Genomic DNA, 16,075 nt, shown 5'->3' with positions numbered 1-16,075 from the left:
TTAAAAGAGATATGGAGAAAAGTAGACTCCCTAGTAAAGGTAAAATACAGAGAGCAGAGTACCGAAGACCGAGCCCATAAGAATGTGGAAAAAGGTTCCACTAATTCATGATTTAAAGAAGAAGGTCCAGAAGTCCAGCAAAAAGTGCTGGGGGGGTCTCACTAGGGGAGGGGATGAAGCATAACGGTGAATGCATCTCCCTAACAGAGATTATTTCTGTTATCCCCCGGGGAGGTGTAACAGGGACTCGGAGTAAAGCTTTTGGGTGTGGAAGATTTCACGGTATTGGAGTCGTGCGCTGCACCTTGGGCCTTAGCGCAGTAGACTTTTAGCCATTGCGGGCTGGTGTTTGAGTGCAGCAGGATCCGGGAGGGGACACCATGAAGTACAGTGGGCGGCTAAAGAGCGCAATAAGGACTACCTAAAGGCACAGCACAGGTCAGCTCAATGGATGACCAGAGAGCGCAATATACTTCAGGGCTACTTGAGGGCACAACACTGTGGGTTACTGGGGAGTGCGGCAGTGCACCTAGATTCAGAATGTAAGCAATGCCCCCAAGACACACAGATCCGGAGTAAAAACAATTACCACAATGCACCCACATTCAGATTAACCAGCAGTACCCCACTGCAACTAGATGCAAGATGTGGCAATACTCAATGCACCCAGATTCAGAGTACAGGCAAACCCCACAATGCACCTAGAGTCAGATTACAAGATTCACTGTAATTACTCTCAATTTGAGTGCATTGTGGTTATCCACAATGCACCCAGATTCAATGTACAAGCAATATCCACAATGCTCCTACATTAAAAATGTGAGCCGTGTCTCTGGAGAGGCCTGTGCAGTTATTCAGGAGCAATGGTATCTACTCATAGTAATGTAGGAGTTGTAGAGTTTGTCTGGAGTACAGTAATGGCTGTGCTCCCTGCCCATACCACCTTACTTGGATGTTGCTTTAGGATGTCCTGTTAGGCTTCAATGGGTAAACTGGAGGTGGGAGCGGCCCTGAGGGGAGTTGTGATTTGCCTCTGGGCCTTAGCCGGCTGCCTGGGTAAGGCTGCCCTGAGAGGAGTTCCGGTCCCATGTGGCCGTGCACAACACCAATGGGAGGCAAGGGGTAAGAGACAGAGCAGGACTACTATGTTAGACGGTCAAGAGGAGACACTGGAAAGTACCGTAGGGGACACAGCTCGGCAAACACAGGAAGCTGAAATTAAAGTAAAGTTAAAGTAAAATAAAAAATTAAATAAAGAAAACGAGAACGCTGGTACTATGGAGCTGGATTCTTAGTCACAGCTGGCAAGCAGGCTGAGGGTGCAGAAAATCTAGAAGTAGGGTGACCTGCTAAAATCTGTCAGACTCACGAAATCCATCTTAACGCATACGTTGGCTCATTTTTGACTGCACCGTGAGTATAGGATTGTCCCTTCTACTATCTCCTCTGCATCATTTCCTGGCTTCTGTTTTGTTGCAGTAGGTTTTTCTTTTTGACTGTAACCAAAGTCCTTAATCTGGTTTTAGTCAATCTCTCCATGTTCTCATGAACTTTTGATATCGGGCTCTTTTTTTCCAGTATGGACCTGCCGAAAATGGTGCATCAAAACCCTGTGCTCTGTTTCCTACAGTTCTAGCCATAAAAATAGAGAGCTCTTTTCCATGATAGGCTTTTAGTCAAATTGTGTAAGGTAGCTGTACCTTGCGTTTAGCCCTACTGTATTAGTCAGCCACATTTTGCATTTAGCCTCATTGTGTACGGTAGCCATATTTTGCATGTCGCCTAAGTGTGTAGGGTAGCAACATTTTACATTTCGTCCCATCTGCGCTAGGTAGCCAAACTTTAATTTAGCACTTAGATCGCCTGTGAAACGTTGCACTGCTCTTTGTATATAGAATGAACCCAGAATGTAGAGCTTGTTTGTACAGCTAACCCACTTTCTCCCCTTGAACACTGCACCTCGTAACTCAGCAGAAGGCACGGGCTCATTCCATACACCCTGCACTCACGTATAATGCACATTACTGTACAATACCTCTGCCATTACAATGAAGCTACCTTTAACAACAAAAATTAGAACTGTAGCTTCTTACATAATGCTTGATCTCTTAAACACCACCCAACTGTTTAGTTCATAGCTTAGCTCTGCTGCGCCCATCCATGTACCATTCAGACTACTAGCAGACTCTTGGCCACCCTCGCATACATTTTAGTGACTGAAATGCACACACGTATAATAGCACCCCCCCAACTTCTCCCAAATGTGGACTCCATTGCCTCCAAGGGCGTTCAACCAAGTGTTGGGACCATAATTATGGTGAAAGGTGCTATACAAATGACGAAATTAATGAAGATGTGAATTGCATCAACCAAATACAGGTATTGTATTGTATATGCGTTTGTAATGCGCACAAATGACCCGTAGGCTTACGGGCGCCGACAGACGCACACACACAAAAGAACGAGGCCAAACAAAGGGGGCAGATAATTAGGTAGTTTCAGGGAGAACATTTGTCGATGAATCCAGATGCTAGGAGAGCGGGTTTAGCAAAAAAGTGTTTTAAGTTTCTTCTTAAACGATTTGATAGACTTTATATCTCTCAGATCATCAGGGAGAGCATTCTAAGCTCTCGGGGCTGCATTAACACCCTTCAGAGATTTGTTAGTTGCATTGTGAAGTCTCTAATAGATTTAAATTGTTTGATCTTGGAGCTCTCGTGTTATATTTCCTCACCAAACAATCTTAGATAGGATGGCCTGAGTTCCATTCGGCATTTGTATGTGATCAATAAGAGAAGAAACTGGATTCTAGCCTTTGTCAGCCAATGCAGGCCTCGCCTTGCCTCTAAGATATGGTTGCTCCATTTCAGCCCAGTAACCGCCCTTACGGCACTGTTTTGCATCACCTGAAGTTGGTTGAGCTCTGCTTGAGGGCTGCCAATTAGCAGGCTGCAACATTTATCGATTTTGGAACCGATAATAGCTCGGGCAATTGTCTCTGCATTCTCTTGAGATACAAAGCCAAATTGAAGTCAGATGTTTAATATAATAGGTGGAAGTATAAACTAAACTACTGATCTGTGATCTCATATTAAAATTTCGGTCCAGAGTAATGCCCAGAGTTTTAACTTTATTCTGAACTACAATATTGCAGATGCAATGGAGAAGCAACTCTATAAATGACCTGAATTTTGAATTTTATTTGGAGAACCAACAACCATTAGTTCTGTTTTATCCTTGTTTAGCGCCAATCAATTTTGAAGCATCTACGTTAGAATTTTATCATATATTAGGTTGACTTTGTTCTCATCCTCCTTGTGCATTCCTGTTAGCGGAATGACACACTGCGTATCATCCCTTTAGTTTTGTCATTATAATATGATTACTTTCTAAGGTATCAAAAAACGGGATCATAAAAAGATTCTTTCAAGTCAAGCAAAGCAGTTTCAGTGCCATGGTGCTGTCTGAATGCAGATTGATAATTATTCAGAATCTGATGTTGGTTTAAGTATTGGGAAATCTGAATCTTTAACAAGAAGAGTGTGTTAGAAATAGGCCTATAATTAGCTGTCAAAGGACATAAGCCAATTTTCTTTTTAACAAAGGTAGAATCCACACCTTTTTAATTCTATTAGGAACAGTGTTCAGCAAAATATTTGTTAAATATACAGATAGCTGATGAGAGTGGAGCTGGACTAGTTTTAATAAACATTGAAGAGCCGGGATCCCCACCACATTTAGAGTTCTTCAGCTTTGTAATGACCTTAAGTAATTCTGATTCCGAAATGGGACCTGCATTGCTGTGCATAAGCTCTGCTGAGCCATCGAATGGTTGATTATGCAGTACCTTCTGCTCCTCTATTGCTCTTTAGATATTAATCAATTTCCCTACCATTGCGTCCTGTATTTTATTGCACCAATCACCATCATCTTCATAGATGATTTCCTTGCCTGGTCCTTTGAGAGTTTCTTGTTCTCTCAAGATCTTGAACAATTCCTTGCTCTCCGAGGCAGCCTTGGAGATTGTTGTTGTACAATTCACTTTTAGCCAGCAGAACAACAGCCTTGTAATTCTTGGCTGCTGTTGTATAGCATATCTGGTTTTGAGGATCCTAGTTTTTCCTCCAGTTGTAAAAAAAAAAAAAAAAAAGTTTCACTTTACATGACTTCAACTTTTGAAGCTCCATGTTGAACCATCTGTTTTTATTGTGCACATTAGAGATAAATTTTTTCTTAGGTGGGGCTAAAATGTCCAAGGTCTCTTTGCAAGTATGTACCAGTAAATTAGTTGTGCCTTGCAAATCGTCTGTCTGTTAATGACATTTTCAGCGCTGCAGACTCAAGCGGCAGCATTAAAGCCTCGGGTCATTTTTTCCCAATTTCTAATCCGGTAACCTCCTGTAGACCGCTTTCCCGGTCATACCTATTGTGGATCTGGAAGTGGATGCAATAATTATCAGACCATGGCCAAGGGAAAACCTTCTGCTCGGTAATGTCAAGCTGATGGGAGGCCACCCAGTCCAAGCATGTCCTTTATCATGAGTGGGCTTCCTAATCTGCTGTTGAGAGCCCAGCATAGCAAAGGCATCCTCTAAAGTCTTTCGCATCCTAGCCAAAAGTTGGTCGCCCATTAAAATAAATTTAGAATGATGTTTTTTAAGGAGGTGGAGTAAAAGATTGCTCAACAGAGTAGGAAAATGCTTCCCCACACCTGGGGCTCTATAGAACCCAAGTACGTTAATGGTGGTTTCGGCATTCATACCCATTTTAACTAATAGTTCTGATTCTGGAAAAAAGATGGTAATCAGCCTAATGAAATGAACTTGTCCACGCTAAATTGCGTTCTAAACTCCCTAGTATCTTTGTTTGAATTATTAAGAGCATAAGTCCAAACACAGCTGGGGTCTTATTAGAACTAACAAAAATGGCAAGCATGGACTCATCCCTGGTGGGGTGTAATAGCGCTTTAAACTACACAGTGACTCCTATTATGAAAGACCTCCAATTGGAGGTAACCAAACAAGGTTTGCATCTGTCAGCCGTCCAATTGGAATTTTCGACCAAAAGGAAAGAGGAAGATTCTAATAACACCCTCATGCAGGACATCGTGAAACATGTAATTTCAGCATCTCGAGAAAATGGATCAAGTAAATGGAGACACGAGGGAGGAATCAACATCTCCTTTTGATGAACCCCGTTATCAGACTCAGTATTGGAGGAGTTTAGAAGACTGGCCAATGTGGCAAAGGAACCAGCGGAGGGAAACATGACTACCCCACAGGTGGAACAACCACCCTGTAGAGATCTGGAAGTAGTTGCACATCCCAATACAGAAACTGGGTATTGCCTTTCCAAAAATAGAAGGAAATTGAGGAAGAGAGAGGCGAGAAGACGGAGAAGAAATGAAGAAACCATTTCACCCAAAGAAGAGCAGAAAAAACAAAGAAGCAAAATTGTGTAAAATATAAGAAAACCAAAACAAATTCCTTTATGAAAGCACTAGGTAAATCGTTGTCAGTGGTGAATCTCAGGGGCTAAGACTATCCACAACTATGACCAGTAAAGAGGAGAAAGTAAGTGCCGCAAAAGGTCAGCAAGAGACAGGCGAGCAAAACCAAAAGGAGAAGGGATTGGAACATCAGCAGCAAGAGGGTGTCAGGATTCGAAGCGTGAGTGTGGGACTACAAACGGACCGGTGGACACAAGAGAGAATAAGACTAGATGAAGAATCCTAAGGAGAATGGAGATAGTACTGCTATAGTGAACCAGTCGGGAAGGGAGAATCTGAAACTCGCTCCTATCTTCCTGAATTGCCCCAAAAAGAAATCTGGACAAGATGAAGTAAGACTGGGTCAAGGGAAGCACTGTATGGTAGACAAAATTTGGAACAGAGCAGGAAAAACAACAAATGTTGGACGGAAAACTGTGCTGCCTTTCACTGAGAGGAAGGAGTCGGGACAATTGGTTGAAAAAGAAAAGACAAAAGAGGAAGGAAATTCCATCTTTGCAATGCCAAATATTTGGCTCTCTACAAACACAAATCACAAGAAAGTGGAAGAGCAATTTTATCAAGTTTGAAACAAGTACCAAACCTTTATCTCTTTAGTTCAAAGGATATTGACTATGTGCGCTTTCCAGTTAGCAAGAACTCCCATATGGCGGAGGTTTGCCTAACAACAAGCGAGGGCTTTAAAGCCATATTGAGATCAACAAAAGAGGTAAAAGGGGGTGGAGTTGTTGGTATCCAGCTCACTACCATTGGAAAAGGAACTACAAATCCAATCAATAACATGGTGTCCTCTAAGTGTAGGTGGGAATGCAGGGCCCAGCGGGCAAAGTGAAATATCCTGGGGGAAGGGTAGAGAATAGTGGAGAGAATTCTCAGGCAAAGACTTTCACTTTTGCCAGAAATCCTGACGCAGGTCCTTGGGAACCTGGGCCTGAGGAAAAACGAGGCATTTTCTCTCTTATAAAGGTGACATTCTGATGCTGCAAGAAACGTGGCTGGTCAATTCAATAGCTATTGAAGGTTTTACGATCTTCTCTCAACCAGCTCTACAAAAAGCAAAAGGAAGACCGGCAGGGGGTCTTCTTAGAGCATTTAAAAACACCACAATTGGAAACCCCATAGTACTACATAATAGCAAAAATGGAATTCAGGTGTGCAAGGCAGCTTTAAAAAAAACAGAGCCTTACCATCGAGTTGATTAGAGTAAATTTATTTCTGATGCTTGTTAATCTGCTTAGAGTCACATGCTGTGCATATGGTCCGACATCCAGTGGTAACCGCAGAGTATTGCATCTTGTCTTCCGGGGACCGAAAGTAGACGTCGGCATAGGCGTGTCTGTAACACTATCCCTATTGTGACGTGTAGTGTACCCAAAATCCCTCACGCGCTGAGGTCCCTGAGATTTTCTTTCCGCCCAGATAACTGGTTGTCCTATAGCAGAGCTCTTCAATAGAGACATTGTTTATCTTTATACCAACTTGTCGGTTATTCTCCCATAAGTCACTTTAACTGTGATTCAAGCAACTTCTGCGAAGACTGCGGGAAGATTCTATGGCGGTGGATTTCGGCACCTAAGATCCGGCCCCCTCTTTGCCCTCTAGGTCTGGTCATCTTTGTTTATACCTTAAGCTATGGAAAGGACACCATTTAGGTTCTGCCCTAAGTGTAGGGTCAGGGACCCATGGAAAGACTAGCACAGAACGTGTCATTCTTGTCTCCCCCTAGATCACAAGAAGAAGCGGTGTGCGGCTTGTAAGCTCCTTCGGCCCAAGACCCTTAAGGAGTGCCGTGTAAAGAGGTGGGCCGCGTACGGTATGTCACGGGTTGAACCCTCTTCCCCCATCGCCACACCCGCCGAAAGTGACTGGGGCACCGATGATGACCAGACCTCTGTCGGTTGTTATTGACCTTGAGGTGGACACTTCTAGGTCCGTCACGCCCGTCCCCGATCCCTCAAGGCCTGACGCGTGTCTTGCTTCATGGACAACACCCGACCACAAGGGCGTACAAAAACCACGAAACACTAAGCACACAACCCCACCACTGATTTCAATGGTTCCGTCGAAAAAAGCTGAAGGCAGCAACAGGGCTGTCAAATTTTGACGGAGTTCTCCGATTGGGTAGATCAGCAGCCTTCCCCGCATCCGCAACAACGTTTTGCGACTGGGCACTCCAAAAACAAGCGCTCCGGAATCCAGTGTACCAATTTTCTTCTCCTTGCCCTCTTGTTGAGGTTCTTGTCCTTGTTTCCTGCCCTGCTTCTCCTTGGTCCTCTGCCCTGTGTACTGCCCGCCTCCTTTTGGTTGTCTTTTTAGTTCTTCCAGCCTCTCCCTGGCTTCCTTTTCTGTCCTCCCCCTGCTGCTGTACCTACCTGTTCCCTTGTACTAGTCCCAATTTTGACCTGCTTGGGACCACACCATTCTTGTCCATATATTGACCTGCTGGGGCCACACCATTCCCTGGTTTTTGCCTACCATCTACTTCCTCTGCAGGGACAGGCTTGGACTTGAGAACCCAGTTTGACCTTCCCAGTCAGTGCTTGCACTGTTTCTACGCCACATTAATCTGGGAAGGTCTGTCCCGTCCCGTGGCGTGGGAAGTTGATTCAAGATTACCCAGTTTCATTCCGGAGGGTCTTGGATTGGTTTCTCGCGTCACATTTTCTTCACTGCATAAGACAGCCTGGCGTCATCAGCACAAGCACCTGGAAAATCGGGAACACAGCCCCAGTGAGACGTCATACTTAATACTGCGTCCCCCCACCCTCTTCCATTTAGAAAACAGCCCTGCTACTCCTGTATGCTGCAAGCATCATGAAGATCTGTTGTACACAGAGCACAAAGATGCTTAGATTTACACCAACAAAATGTTCGTCTATAGCTGGGCAGGCCCACACTCTGCTGCTTACTTTTGGTATGTACAGCTGTGGGTTGTCCACGTTTGTACAGGACATGCCTTTCAAATGAGCCACTGTCTCTTGTCTCCAATGGCGAGTGGAAATTTTGAGTGCTGTATGTATTTGTATGAATAGATAATATATGAAATAAACTTTCCCTTTTAGATGTGTGCACCCTTCAATGCGTTTAAACTGGTTAATATCCCCCATGTCCCTGCATTAGCTTTAAACCTTTTTTTCTTTTCATAAGCTACTTTAAAAGCGTTTGCAGAGCACTTTTTGTAGGGTACGTTCGGAATCTGGAAGACCTAATTTGCTTTGAACTGTTTAATCAAATGACTTGATGGTTTTATCTCCTTTTTAAAGATCAAAATGATGTCAGGATGGAATGCGAGACCCTTGTATATCATGCTGTGATTAATTAAGCGACTTTTAAATTGACATTTTTGTGCTGTTTTCATGAATGAGGTGAATGTATTGCCTTTTTGTACCCTGAATCCAATATTTCAGTGCATGGTTTTAGCATTTATTATTTCTTATCCTGGAAAGTGAGTGTGAAATGTAATGTGTAAACTAACTTCTAATGGATTGTGTCTTCCCACGTTTTCCTCATCTTAAGACAATTATCCTTCCAGCTTTAGTTGCTTCTGATATTTATTTTTCTTTGACACGGGGCGCTGTGTGCCGTCTCATTGAGTTGATGTCCTTCAAGGGTCTCCGTTCAATTGTAAATGTCATTAGTATAAATAGCACACGCAGCGTCTGTTGGGTTCAGTTCTGTTTTTCTGAGCTAGCGCTTCAAAAAATTACATCGCTCTTCGGTTCTTCACTGAACTTCTTCACTATTCCTAAGACGGGCTTCAAAAAGTGCCAAGACTGTGGATCAGAGTTGTCGTTCACTGACCCCCACCGCATATGTCTGTGGTGTCTTGGTATTGGTCACTGTACCTCCGACTGTAACTCCTGTCAGGCGATGACCAAAAAGGCTTTGAGGGAGTGTAAAGGTAAATTGGCGGTGGGGAAGTTGCCTTTGAAGTCTACTTCGAAGAGTTCAGAAAGAAAATCCAATGAGTCAAGGGATTCTCCTCAAGGGAAAAGATCTAAAATATCTTGAGCGAGAAGTCGATCGCACCATTCTTTGTCTTCTAAACAGGCCAATAAATGGCATCACAGGTCACCTTTGACCTCTATTAATTCCTCGGCTGATGTACTCAAATGCCCAACTAAGTCGGACTCCCCAACTAAATGGAGTGTTTCGTCAAGAAATGCTTAAAATCTTCAAGATGCGGCCCGACCCCCTTGAAGAACAGAGAGCCCATGCCCCTGTTGATCTGCATCAAGACGGCAAAGGGAATTTGAAAACGAAACCACTGAAATCTTCATATATGAGCCAAATAAGCCGGATCTACATTGGGGAAAAATCTCGATCTGACAAAGTCATCCAGGGCTTCGACAAGCCAGGAATCCAGTCCATCAAAGGTTTTTTCAAAAAAACAGTCGATAATTCAGGCGGCCTCGCTAACACCATCAGCATCTGAGCAGTCGACGCCAGTGTCGAAGTAGACTCTGACAAAATGGACTCAACCTTCGAAGGCCTTGTCGACTATTTCTTCGAAGTTGTCGAAGCCAATAGTGACCCAGGAAAAGATTTTCAAAGTCTCTAACCTCAATCTATGAAGACAATGAGCCTTCAGATGCTAATATACCAGCATTTGGGTTAGAACTTGTTACCCCAAATGTGCCAGAGGAGTTGATTTCTGAAGAGTCTAGGCTAAAAGACGTGTATGATAACCTACAATCAGCCAGTGGTATAGATAGCTTTCCATAACTGGAATTTGGTAAACCAGATCCTACTGACCACGCTGACTCCTCATAAAGGCAACTAATGTGCAAGGTGGTCGAATTTTTTTTGTTTGGAGCAGGCCTACATTGTCATGGGCGCTACTCCCGAGGGGCCAGGACTGGCCCAGCGCCCTCGGAAGCAGACCCGTCTTCCACTACTCTGGACCGAGCAGACCCCTACAGGGGCCCTTTGGACCATGTCCTGGCGCTTTTGGCGCCAGGCTCATGAAGGGTTTCAGTCCCGGCACCATAGGCGCCGGGCTCATATTGATAAACAGTGTAATAATGCTTGGGTGGACTTACCTGAGGCAGACCATGCTGCATATATACCCAGAACAAACCAGTCTGGTTGAAGTCCCCAGCCATCAGGGCTGGGAGGAACTATTCCCTCCATTCAGGAACTCTTTTCTTACCTGGGTGGAACCGGTGGAAGAACACACTGGAAGCACTTCTCTGCTATTTAAGCCACGCCCGATGGAAAACATGTGCTTCGCGTTATTCTGCAGCAGCAGCAGGACGCTCGCCGAGTCGGCTCCTGCATTCCAGGTCCAGAGTCATCTTCAGCTTCCGCGCAGCAACCTGTGGATGAAGGAAGACGCAGAACAATACTTACCAGATCCCGGAATCCAGTCACCGGCAAAACCTGCAAAGAATAAACATAAGGTTAGAAAAGTGCAACTCGCTCGCAGCCGCGCCTGCTTACCTGATCCATCCGTGATTGCAACGGAGCTAACCGCGGCCTTCTCTTCGGCAGCTTCTCTGCACCTGAAAGGCAAAGGACATAATTAAAAAGGGGTTCGGGTGAAGGCAGTCGCATTCATCTTAACTTACCAGTTTTTGCACGCGCAGTAGCGGCCGCATCAACTTCAGCATCCCGGCACCTGAAAAACAGGAAAAAGACATTATTTGAGGTGCCATTAAAAGCGGCCAACGATCATTATACTTGCGTGCATCGGCACGTGCAGTGGCAACGGATATAAAGCCCGCAGCATCCCGGCACCTGAAAACTAGGAAAAGGACATTATTAGAGGTGCCATTAAAAGCGGCCAACGAACATTATACTTACGTGCATCGGCACGTGCAGCGGCAACGGAAAACTACGCCCACAGCATCCCGAGGCCTGAAACAAAGGAAAAGGGACATTATTGAGGTGCCCATCTTTTAAAGCCTAAAGACTACAGTATACTTACAGGCATCCGCTCGTGCAGTAACGGCGGCATCGCTCTTCGGCATCCCAGCACCAGTGCCACAACTAAGGCCGCAAAAGACTTGAGCCTCAACACTGAACTCATCCAGTGACGTAACTGGAATCCACGCACCCCTGCACCAGACGCAGGATGGAGAGCTCAGCATTTATACGCCTAATGTGAGAGCTCGCCGAGACAAGTAGAAAGCTAGGCTGTGGGAGAAACTGGCGATTGGTGGGAGAAGGAATCCCATCAAACTGTGATTAACCCTTTTTCTTCCACCTGCAGAAAACTTACCCTGCAAGTCAGACATTCGATAAGAGGAAGCCCAGTCCTGAGAGTCGTCCGAGCTCTACGCTTCTCAATTGAAGAAACGATAGCAGCCCAGCTGGGATCAGCGCCTCCGTGGGAATCAGGTGAGCGTTACATACATCTTCTTACGAGCATGATGATCCGACAGATATTTGGCTTCCAATTTTGCCTTTTCACATTGCTCTGCAAAAAAGGGTCTCCACAAATTGGGAAACATCAGAGACTGCGGCTATAGTAAATAAACATTTTGCCCAAAAAAATAGGCCCTCTAGCAGAGACCCAGAGTACTTAACAAAGCACTCAAAACCAGAAAGTTTGGTGGTTCAAGCTGCTACACCTACCAAGCAATCGGCATACCCCTCTATCCCTCCCGATAGGGAAGATAAGAGTAGATGCCTGGGTGAGAAACATATTTACTGCTGGTAATATGGCTTTAAAATCAACGAACACGACCTGTGCCTTGTCAAAGTTTATTTACCCTGAGGGACTGTGTAGCTATGGCGGCTGACCACATCCCAGAAGAAGAAAAACGGCTTCCTGGCTATCAAGGATGGTAAGGAGGCAATGTGTGAATGCCTCCAGTCAGGTCTGGATACTGAATATAGTATGAGCAGATCCATGGCAACTAGCACCGTGTTGCGCAGATTTGCGTGGTTGAGGAAGTCCGGATTTGCACCAGATGTGCAGTCTAGACTCCTTAACCTGCCCTTTGACAGCTCGAGGCTGTTTGGCAGCAAGGCTGATGAAAGATTGGAAAAGCTGCAGACCTCCAAGGCGGTGGCTAAATCTTAGTTCCGCCATTAGACAGCTTCAACACTCCTACACCGGTTCATCTTCTTGGAAGGGTAAGTCCTTTCGATTCTACTCCTCAGTTGGAAGAGGATAAGCCAGGCATAGAGGTCTGAGAAGATTCCCTCGTGGTGGACAAGGGAGAGGTGCTAAATCAGCCCAAACAGCGGCAGTTTTACCCTCGGCCGCAGCTTCAGCCAACTCAAAAACCACTCTGAGGCCTTGACTCGCAAGACCCCTTTGGGAGGCAGACTTTCACAGTATCTGAAAGAAAGGCCTCAGGATATCCACCGGGGAGCAACTCTTTCAAAGTTCTAGATTCGCTCCTTGTGCAGGAAATATTGACCTTGCTAGAGAAAGGTGCTAAAGAATTGGTACCTGTGGCAGAGAGGAACAAGGGTTGGTGGTACTCGTATTTTCTAATTCCCAAAAAGGACAGAGGACTAAGACCCATCTTGGACTTAAACTTGAAAAAGTTCCTCAGTAAGGACACGTTCAAGATGGTTGTTCCCTTTCTCAGATACTTCAGGCTCTCCAATTCCAAGACTGGATGGTGTCATTGGACCTTCAGGATGCTCACTTTCATGTGCCTATCCATCACAAGCACAGAAAGTACCCGAGGTTCGTGGTTGGCAGTTCTCGTTATCCGTTTTGAGTTCAGCCATTCGGGCTGACCTCCGCCCGAGGGTTTTCACCAAGTTAATGGCGGTGGTGGCAGCGAGTCTCAAGGAGAGGGGGTATTCAAGTCTACCCCTACCTGGACGATTGACTGACCCAGGCACGTTCCCCCGAACAAGCCCAGGAACATCTTAGTGTAACCTGCCACTCTATCGACAGACTGGGCTTTTCCCTCAATTACAAGAAGTTCCACATGATACCTTCTCAAGAGACTCCAGTTTATTGGAGTAGTCCTGGATGCTTCTTCTGAGAAAGCCTCGCCACCCAAGGTGAGGGCACAACATATTCTGCAGATGGTCCCCAAATTTCAGAGGGCCCAGCGTCTTCCGTCCTCCGATTTTCTATTTTCTTTTTTTTTTTTTTAGGTTTCTCCGTCTCATGGCATCTTGCATTTTCCTGGTGCAAGAGGCCCACCTGAGAATGAGTTCCCTTCAATGGTACCAATTCTCAGGCAGGATGTCAGACCACCTTCAAGTTTCGAGCGCAGTAGCACAGGACCTTCTGTGGTGTGCTTGCAAGGACAACATTCTGAAGGGAGAATAATTTTACCAGCCATGGCCGTAGATAACAGTAGTGACGCACCTCGCTCATGGGATGGGGAGCGCACGCCAATGATCTGACAATCAGTGTCGTTGGTCTCCATCGTAGTCCAAACTACTCATCAACCTTTTGGCGCTGAGGGTAATCGTATTAGCGCTGAAGGCCTTTCTGCCCTCTGGATGGGGAAAGAATGTCCTGATAATGACAGACAACACAGTGACCATGTACTATCTCAACAAGAGGGGTGGTGTAGGGTCACTACCACTATGCAGAGAAGCAATGCAGCTCTGGTTCTGGGCAACGCAAGAATGAATTGCCATCAGCAGTTCACCTAGCCAGAGAGGAGAACACTGTGGCGGACGCTCTGAGCAGGCAGAGCAGTCTCTCATGAGTGGGAACTAGCTCAGGAAGTCCTTCAGGATAGCTTCACCCTTTGGTGAACCCCTGAAGTGGATATTTTCATGACCAGTGTCAACCTGATGTACAAACTGTTTTGCTCCAGGGAATTTCCTCCAAGAGGAGCTCTAGGGAGACGGGTTCATAGTGGACTGGGAGTTTCCATCCTGTATATGTTTACTCCAGTCGCAGTCATCCTCACGGGATCAGGAGGTTGAGAAAATTTGGGAAACCCATGATCCTAATTGCCCCGGATTGGGCCAGGAAGATGTAGTACCTGGATCTTCTGGACATGTCCATCCGCACTCCAATAAGTCTTCCACAAAGAGAGGTCCTTCTCTCACGAGAGAAGGGTCAGGTTCTCCATCCAGAGATCAAGATGCTCAACCTTCACGCATGGTTTGAGATACAAGGATTGGGACCTTCTGGATGACGTAATGGACATCTTGCTTTTGGCCATAAGGCCAGCAATGAAATCTCTGTACTGCTGCCGTTGGAACAAATTCAGCAGTTGGTGCAGGGATAAGAATGTGGACCCTTTTCTTTTTGACACATCTATGGTGCTTTCTTTATTACATCTGGTGAATCTGGGGCTCCAGATTGGAACAATTAAAGGTTACCTAGCGGCGCTGTCCATTTTCAAGCGCTGTTCAGAAGAGGATTCATATTTTACAATCCCTGTGATTTTACGCTATACTTATTCCCACCAGTTCTTTTCCAAGTCCCTGTATGGGATCTTCCTGTCGTTAACATTTCCAACATGATTTCCTTTTGAGCCAATACATTCATGCCCATTAAAAATTAACTTTGAAAACTGTTTTGCTAATTGCAATAACATCTGCCTGCAGGGTAAGCGAGTTGCAGGCACGTTCCTGGAAACCTCCACATACTGTTTTCTATAAAGACAGTGGTGTTTTCAAGGGTACACCTTCTTTCCTACTTAAGGTAGTCTCTGACTTCCCAATAATAATAATTAAAATGTAGCATTTATCTAGCGCTACGAACCCTCAGGCATCTTAGCGCTGCCTATTATTACCCACAGTGTCTGGTGCTCCTTTATCGACCTCAGAAGGATGAAAGGCTGAGTTTGGCCACGCCGGGATTCGAACCTGCTTCAGCAGGCTCTGCACAGATGTCAAAGCGAGAGCTGTACTCGCTGTGCTATCGGACCGACACTTGTAGTAATGTTGCCAACTTTCTACCCACCTCATCCTGGACAGGAGGAGGAAAGATTACATAGGCTAATCCCAAAAAGGACTCTCAGCTTTTACATATCAAGAATGGCTGAAATGTATCATAATGATCAATTATTCATTAGGTATACAGGCCCTAAATTGGGTTTAGCTGTGACAAAACAGACCCTTTCCAGATGATCATCCTGGCTATTGGGGAATGTTAGAGGTAGTGGGCAAAGACCCGCCGGAGGGCTTGAGAGCACATGACACAAGGGGCATGGCAACATCTGCTGCTCTTCGGAGAGGTGTTCCAGTCAAAGACATTTGTTCAGCGGCCACTTGGTCGTCTGTTCACACGTTTGTGAAACATTACTGCCTGTATTCATTTAAGCGGTCCTTCATTCAGTCCATTGCAACAGGTAAAACAAAATATAATTCATACTCCCACCATCAAATTATTACTGCTTTTGGAGTCCATCGTAAGATGAGGACTACATGGGAGGACACAATCCATTTGAAGAACAAGTTACTTAGCCCTGGTAACGTTCTTTCGATTGGATGTTCCTTCCACATATTCCTCATTGCTCCCCCCAGCTTAGCCCACCGTTGAATTTACGTGTCTTTACACTATGCTTTCTTGGAGCCTACGGTCTATTGTACGCCCGGTAATTCCTCTGCAGGAGGGGGGAAAACAGAACTGAAGCCAGCGGACGCTGCATGCACTTTTTATACTAATGTTGACATCGACGG

At 45.4% G+C, this 16,075-nt stretch overlaps 1 protein-coding gene across 8 annotated transcripts in view; it reads left to right on the top strand.

Annotated features, from left to right (window-relative positions):
• Positions 1-16,075, top strand: part of TJP1 (tight junction protein 1) — a 2,827,266-nt gene that overhangs the window by 1,782,795 nt on the left and 1,028,396 nt on the right. The gene's annotated exons all lie outside the window — the stretch shown is intronic.

Source organism: Ambystoma mexicanum, chromosome 11, assembly GCF_040938575.1.
Source record: "Ambystoma mexicanum isolate Mex_15411 chromosome 11, UKY_AmexF1_1, whole genome shotgun sequence".
Lineage (NCBI taxonomy): Eukaryota > Metazoa > Chordata > Amphibia > Caudata > Ambystomatidae > Ambystoma > Ambystoma mexicanum.
The sequence above is the reverse complement of the archived record's forward strand: the minus strand, read 5'-3'. Positions and strand labels throughout refer to the sequence as shown.